This window comes from Limulus polyphemus, unplaced genomic scaffold, assembly GCF_000517525.1.
Source record: "Limulus polyphemus unplaced genomic scaffold, Limulus_polyphemus-2.1.2 Scaffold12705, whole genome shotgun sequence".
In the NCBI taxonomy this organism is placed as follows: domain Eukaryota; kingdom Metazoa; phylum Arthropoda; class Merostomata; order Xiphosura; family Limulidae; genus Limulus; species Limulus polyphemus.
This window is the reverse complement of record NW_013678315.1, coordinates 1,915-10,212: the sequence shown is the minus strand read 5'-3', so window position 1 is coordinate 10,212 and position 8,298 is coordinate 1,915. Positions and strand designations below refer to the sequence as shown.

Sequence of the window (8,298 nt, the reverse complement as noted above, 5' to 3'; positions counted from 1 at the left end):
GTGCTGTATCGGAGGACTAGTGTGAAGAACTGGGTATAAAAGTCTGTATACACTGCACACTATTTGTGCTGTATCGGAGGACTAGTGTGAAGAACTGGGTATAAAAGTCTGTATACACTGCACACTATTTGTGCTGTATCGGAGGACATGACAAGTTAGTAGTTGAATTGAACTGCTATTTTTCAGTTTCTTTTATCATCTTTCTTAATGAAAACGGCTTTCGGGGTGTGGTCACACGCTTACAAGTCTTTGTATATTATCTTATTAGCAGTATCTGCAAACATGACCAGCTTTAATGAAAACGGCTTTCGGGGTGTGGTCACACGCTTACAAGTCTTTGTATATTATCTTATTAGCAGTATCTGCAAACATGACCAGCTTTAATGAAAACGGCTTTCGGGGTGTGGTCACACGCTTACAAGTCTTTGTATATTATCTTATTAGCAGTACCAGCAAACATGACCAGCTTCATTGCAATGATTTTTTTTGGGGTCGGAAGGTTCTCTCTCATAGCCACAACCTTCATTTTGTAGATGATTCTAATTGGTTTCGAACGTGCTTTTAGGGCTCGTAGTTGTTCAAAACGGTCTGCTGGGTGAGTTTTACCACTTCCATGTAGAATGATAGAGAAATCCTTCTTGAAAATGCTGCGTCCTTTGGCTTTAGCTCGTTTAACAATCTCGCTGTATAAGTACTTCTCTGTAGAAGGAGCGATCACACACCCCTTTGGCTACCGACCACATTTTAGAGACATTTTAACAAACTCTATCAATATGATTTAATTTTACAAGCAGGATACTTGCCTTTTACGTGACCATATTTCTTGAACCATCTCTACATTTGCACAGTGACGTTAGCTAATTTACACGTATTCCATATTCCGTAAATAAACCTCTGTACAAATTCTAATAACGCAATATAGTTTGTTTTTTTAAAACAGACAAAATCTAAAACTCCATACTATAACAGGAAACCCAATGAATTCTTAAGCTAAGCCTAATTATTTTAAGAATATTTTTACCTCAGCTCCGACCGAGAAGGCACTGATGACCACCAAGAAAGGCGGAGTGGGACAGAAATTGGTATCGACATCTCTCTCCTTCTTATCCCACTTATCGGCACGTGAGTTCCGTACCACAGTGACGGCGTCTTGTAAGTGTAATAGGATGTTCGCAGCTTTGGGATCAGTGACCCACTGTAGGCCGATCGAAAAGCTAGAAAAACAATATCCAAATTTTGTGGTATCTAATCAAATAGTAACGTACTAGGAACATTGGTTTTGACCTATCACTACACAAGGAAAATATCTAGAAAACAGAAAGTTTTTAGGATGGTTTACTGACAGGCTTCTCCGGTAAATAAAAATACGTTGCAGCGCGAAAGAGAGTTGCCACGGAGAAATATACCAAACCTTTTTCCTTTTTTTTTTGTGTTTGAGATTAATGTAGAAGTGTATGTTCGCAGCATGTAGGTATGACACAAACTAGCAAGGTAACGAAACATCGATCTTCTGTAGCGCAAATAAAATTTTATTCACACAGAAGGAAGTTCAATATTAGCAACTAACGTTCAAACCACCTTGTATCATGTTATGACCAATTAGATGTTATTAACATAGAAGAAACAAAGGAAGTTCAATGTTAGCAACTAACGTTCAGACCACCCTGTATCATGTTATGACTAATAAGATGTTATTAAAATAGAAGAAACAAAGGAAGTTCAATGTTAGCAACTAACGTTCAAACCACCTTGTATCATGTTATGACCAATTAGATGTTATTAAAATAGAAGAAACAAAGGAAGTTCATTGTTAGCAACTAACGTTCAAACCACCCTGTATCATTTTGTGACTAATTAGATGTTATTAAAATAGAAGAAACAAAGGAAGTTCAATGTTACCAACTAACGTTCAGACCACCCTGTATCATGTTATTACCAATAAGATGTTATTAAAATAGAAGAAACAAAGGAAGTTCAATGTTAGCAACTAACGTTCAGACCACCCTGTATCATGTTATGACCAATTAGATGTTATTAAAATAGAAGAAACAAAGTGAATAGAGATCGTCCAAGTTAAAAAACAAACAATTTGGGATAAACGAAGAGATACCTATACAAATATACATATGGAATTTGCATGTTTTTGTGATACCATTTTTGTAGGTATTCACAAATTCTAATACGTGATGATATTATATCTTTCACAAAAATACAAATAACTGTCAATAGTGTATCCCTGTGGGGTGGGAAGTCCTGGTTGCTTGGAGATCCCTCCCATCAGTAAATTCTGAAATAGTGGTATCGATTTTTAACTTTTCACTATCTATAGATGATGACTTTTTCCCATTTATTTTTTTTTTGGCTACATTTATTTTAGTACGCCCTCTGACGTCTCTACTTCATCACACATCAATAGCGCTTGCATGCTCCGATGCGAGACAGATTTGCCCATCTGATTTGTACCCCCGCCTTTGCTTAGGATAACTTTGTGTTACGACAGCGGAAGTCATGCAACGTTGGGAGCATGCGCGCTGGAGTTTTTCGAAGGATCATGAATTTTCCTGGCAACTCTAGTTTGTTCCAGGAGCCCTCTTTTTTAGTTTATAAGCCCGGCAAATAAAGCCAGCGAAGGAGATAGAATTGCATAGATATGCAGATAGAGATAATTGAGTCAAGCGAACAGTAGGCACCGTAAGTAAAGTGTGTGAATCACTGTGATTTATAATGTGTGTTATAAAGATTGATAAGTTTAAAGTGACTGTAGAAATTCTGTGTATTACAAAGTTGTATCGAGAAAGAATAAACTAGTTTTAATTAAGAAAGGACTTGTATTGCTGAAGTTCCTCGGAAAGAATTTATACCGGAAATTAACAAACGAACAGAGACGTAACACTTGGATACAGTACTGATCGATAAAGTGCGGCTGCTTAAAACGATGAGGATATATATACTTGATTAGTTTGAAATTTTCACCAAATGGAATTCGTTGGGAAAATGCATTATGCTCCTGTAAATTACTGATAATAAAATATAAGGAAAGGATATTCAATAATAGTTTTCTAACGGGGAAATGAAATATTTAATTACGGAAGTTATTTACCTGATACAATGGTCGTGAAACTATGGTCTTACCCCTCGGCCGTCACCCACCAGAAAATTTGAACAGCCCCCTCTAATTTCAATTCCTGAGGAAAACAGAGATTTTACTTGGGAACTGTTTATATAGTTGATTTACTTTATCCTTTCTGCATTTTATTCAGATAAGCGGCCCTCCGGTGGGACAGTGGTAAATTTACGGACTTACAACATTAAAATCCGGAGTTCGTTTCTTTGCAGTGGACACAGCAAATAGACCAATCTGGCTTCGCTCTAGAACAAAGAAATAATCAAATACACGAATGCGATAGACTTACAGTTTAAACCACGAAACTCCAGGCGGCAGTGGTTATACCCCCCCCCCCCAAAAAAAGTTATTTTATAATTCGTAATGCAGTTAGATAAAAGGTGACTATAGTTATTCTTACTATTACGCGAATTAATTAACGGAAAATTGCAAACATTCACGATAACATTTGTTGTTGTTTTTACAGTCAAATCAAACAGCATAATAAACAGTACAAGATGATTATGTGGTTTATGTTTGCCGCCATACATAATTGTAAATAATAATAATATTAAGCCAAAATGGTATTTGCCAAAAAGAGACTGCGGCGAATGAACTGAGGTTTAGCTTTACTTTCCAGCTATGAGGCAAGCACGCGCTCGTGAGGAACCTAAAACCACTAGGGACAAGGTCAGGGAGAGGAGTTTCTTCTCTGGCAGTCTGCCATGAAAGATGGGAACATCATCCTCAGGAGCTGTTATTTCCCTCGAAGGAACTTCGTACGGAACTGTCACCTGACCTGGTATAATATTTTTTTGTTGTGTTTTAAGTTCCTTTATATCAATATTTTGTGTACAGCAACAAGGAAAAAAAAACTTGATCCACGAAAGATTCAAGCTGATAAAAGGAAGATTATGTGCAATTATACAATAAGATAGGAACCTGTTGAACTTTTAAATATCTTGATAATTAAGTTATTTGTTAGGTGTTTCGTCAAAACCACTGCATTCCTTAACAAAGCGACGCCTAGCGACAGCACATGCAAACTGTACCTCATCGTCGAGTGCAAGCATAAAATTCATGTAATTTACGAATTGAACACATTTAATTTCTTAAAACCCCTCCCCGTAAGTCAGTATGCGATTGGCAGAACACAAATAGTCCATTGTGCAACAAACTAATAAACTTAAGTTTATAATATTTCATATTACAACCCATATGATTAAAGATAATTATTATAAAATGCAAATAGGATTTTGTTTTATATCAAGAGCATAATTACATGACTATGATGATAAAGGATCTTGAGTGAACTTGGAGAAAATGTAAAACGCACTTTTTTTGCCAAATCCATCAAAATGTCAAATATACATGAAACAATTTTGTCTAATCTAAACGCGATTAAAACGTAAGGTGTCTAGATTTTGTTTGTTTGTTTGGAATTAAGCACAAAGCTACGCAATGGGCTATCTGTGCTCTGCCCACCATGGGTATCGAAACCCGGTTTCTGGCGTTGTAAGTCCAGACATACCGCTGTGCCACTGGGGGGCAAGCGTCTAGAAGTCTGAAAATCTGGCTACCACAAAACATTAATTGTTTTCAGTATAATTCATAGACAGAAAATTATATGGTCATCTTATATGGAACTGAATTACGACTGGGAAATACATTAAAGACTTCTATAGTGCTTAATATCACGAGGAAAAAATTATGAAAAGCACTCATACGCTGAGGTATATGCAAATGAAATAGCACATGTTCACGGCTATCTGTATTTATATGGTCTAGTGGCTAACGTACGAGTCTATGGATCCGAAGATATTGAGTTTGAAATAAGGTGCTACCAAACACGCTTTGCACTTTGAACTGTGGGTGCGTTATAAGAACGACAGTCAATTCCCCTATTAAGTGTAAAAAAAAAAATAGCCACTTCAGGCGGCGAATACTATCGAATGATTGCCTTCCTTCCTATCCACAGTTCCAAATTAATGACAACTATGTTTGAACTATAGAGGTCTCTGATATGGTCTTTTATTAGCCCATTGTGCGAATAAGGTGTCGTTCAGACGAACAAACAGACTGAACTTAAACGGTATTTATTGTTATACTCACAAGTTGTTCAACATTCACTATTTGCAGATATGTTAAATTTGTAAATTTTAGAGGAAAAATTGTGAAAAATCTCTTGAATACGATAATTAGGATTTTTCCTATATTTGAAAAACAATTTAATAAGTTGAAACTTACACACAAAATCAGTATTTAAGTTGTTGTTGTTTTCACAGTCACGTTTCTTAAGTTATTAGAATTCTTCTTAATCTATTTCATTCTTTTGATTATCCGACTGATCATACATAATATTTTGAAAATAAAAGAACAATAGAATGGGCTTACCTAACGGGGATGTTGGGTACCATTCCCTGTATGAATATTTCAGCGCCACTGGATAGCCCCGTGGGTATAATGCAGGCATGAGGAACGCTCTGTTAGATGATAAATATATATATATATATCAGAGATTTTCCTAAGGATTTTTTTCAACTGTACAATTATGTTTAATTTCATCATTTTTTTAATACATGACGCCTTATTGCACCTCATACATATAGGCATAATAACAAATGATCCAAAAAATTAAGAATATTCTAGTAAATACATTTATTTATCAACCCTGGAATGGAATTTTATAATCTTAAATATGTTTGTTTTTAATATTTACCCACTTGAACTTACTTATGTAGGTGAATTTTCAACTGTAAAAATATTTTTACAGGTGTACAATTTATGGTCAACTGCACACTAGGAAAACCCCTGTTAGTGTTTTATATATATATATAAGCAAGTTGCTTTCTAAGTATTGTATTCAACACATCTTGAACACATTAACAAAAGTTACAATTAACAACATACATATATATATGTGTGTGTGTGTGTCTATCTATACATTACGCCTGAACTGGTAATAAGATATATTGTAGTACCACTATCAACATAGCGTATATATCGGTATTACGTAAAACCATTTATAAGCTGCGGGGTATTTCCGAAACATATTAATGCAGTACAAAATGTCACCTTACGTATTTAACACAAACTTCACTAGGCCAGTTCTTTTCAATCCGAGCAACAACATTATTCATTTAAAATACAAGTTACACATCAATAAAGACTTGACTCCTAGACGTTCCCGAACTATGCCTTTTATCAATAATTCAACTTAAAATCTTACATCCTTATTATTACAACTTACAGTTTAATTATTACACGGAACGTTATTTTCTATTTCCTCGCTTTCATAGCTAGATAGCTCAAAATAGAAATAGGCTTAGTCTTACCTTGTTTTCGATTCACACAAACTAAAAGAAGTAAAGTCTGTCGACAATCAGGCCTGAAATGATAAAAGTTTCTCTTCATATAACTGGTTTATCTCGAAAACATTACCCCTGTTTTTCTCTAAGTGTACGTTTTACTCAAACTTTGGTTTAGATTAAATCTTGAAGTAACTCCCCTTTGACAAGTTACTACACAATTATTGAATTAATAAAAAACTCAACTTTTAAATTCTACAGGGTTAAATCTGTTGATAGAGACTAGAGTCAAACTGGGTTTTTTACCTCAAGATTTAAGTAGAAAAACAGTGGTAATGTTAATAGTAATAATAAACTGACACTTAGTTTTCCTATAAAATTATCTACCACCAGGCTTGCCCGAACAGTTGGGTTTTAATGTGTGTGTTAGCCTTTCGAGTCGAAAGTTAAAGTGAAGGAAATGGAACCCGTGCTCTGACTCATTCAGATATACCTAGCCAACGCTTCCGAAAGTTAGGCTTCACCATAAAGGGAATCACAAGTTGTTGCTGTTTAGGCACAATTTTAGATTTCTGACGAAAAAAGTGCCGTAAGTAGGCCAGACACAGTCATGTTCTATGCATTTCATGGAGGGGGTAGGGGGTGGATGGAGGGAGCCAATAGATTATGTTCCTCTTCACTGGCGTTTGTTTAATAATTCTTGTATCCGATTTTATAAAATATTCTGGTTTTATAACTCTAACAAAAATTTAGGTGTTCGTAAGAACAGGTTCGAGCCCTAAACTTAATTACAGTTACCTCAGTTTTTTATTTCATTTAAGTAGTTTGAAAATACTGTAGTTGCAAAGAGACATACACGAGTGAAACCTACACGAGTTATGTAAAAATTCAAGAATGAAGGAATAGTAAGATATTAACGTTTACCCGTGAAACGTTTCTTCCAAATTTCAGAAATAATGGTATATGTCAGTTGATGGTAACAAAAATAAAATGGTGGTCGGACACATCCTGCTCAATGTAAATGGTTTTTTAGTTTCACATTAAAATATGCACTTTTGGTGTCGTAGATGCGTTATAAGGGTGAAAGTCAAATCCCACTTTTCAATGAGACAAAAGTAACCTAAGAGTTAGCGATCAGTGCAGTTCACTATCTTTCCTCTGGTCTATCAGCTCAAAATTAGAGACGGCTAGTCCAGGTAGCCCTTGTGTAGCTTTGCGCAAGTATCCGAAAACAAACAATTTTTTCTCTAAGACATGAAGTTTTTAGAGCCTCTTATAAATCAATTTGAAAACGAACACTTTAACATTGTTGATAAGCAACGAAGGACCAACACATAAGCCATGCGTGGTCTAAAACAATACCTATGATAATTATTATATTATCAATTTGCATTCTTGGTTTATAATGACAGTTTCACTTCAACAGAAGCACAAACGTACACTATCAATTCTGCTCTCTGCCTACTGCAGGTATCGAAATCCGATTTTTAGCGTTATAAGCCCTCAAACCTACCGCTGAGCCCATAAACTGTACATCTTAAAAAATAAGTAACTTTAACCTCAAATTTTTCAATAATTGATACAAGTCTCTTATATATTTGATTTTTTAAAATAATCAATGTGGTTTTAAATATAACTTACACCTTGAAATGACAAAGATTGAGTATTAAAAAGCGAGATAAATTTTACAAAGGTATTTACACCAATCGAAATTTGCAGAACTGTTGAACAGAAACTCACGGAGTGTGATACATTTTTTTACAGTAGTAGAAATACATTTCACTGGCACGCATAAACACTTGAACTTAAGAGTCAAGAATTGTAATACATAATTTTCAGGCATATTGTGGTACAATATTAACAGGAAAAATAAAAAACGACGTTTTT

The 8,298-nt window shown here is 35.0% G+C and overlaps 1 long non-coding RNA gene across 3 annotated transcripts; it reads right to left on the bottom strand.

The window, feature by feature from the left end:
- Window positions 1-1,015: 1,015 nt before the first annotated feature.
- On the bottom strand, window positions 1,016-6,860 carry LOC106477070. Of its 3 annotated transcripts, none has more exons than XR_001291962.2 (4): window positions 6,799-6,860; window positions 6,439-6,491; window positions 5,498-5,586; window positions 1,016-1,214 (listed from the first exon to the last, which is right to left on the bottom strand). It is a non-coding gene; the product is annotated as an uncharacterized LOC106477070 (long non-coding RNA). The 3 variants fall into 3 exon arrangements; XR_002609352.1 differs by having other exon boundaries at window positions 6,718-6,842; XR_002609351.1 differs by having other exon boundaries at window positions 6,439-6,849.
- Window positions 6,861-8,298: the final 1,438 nt, after the last annotated feature.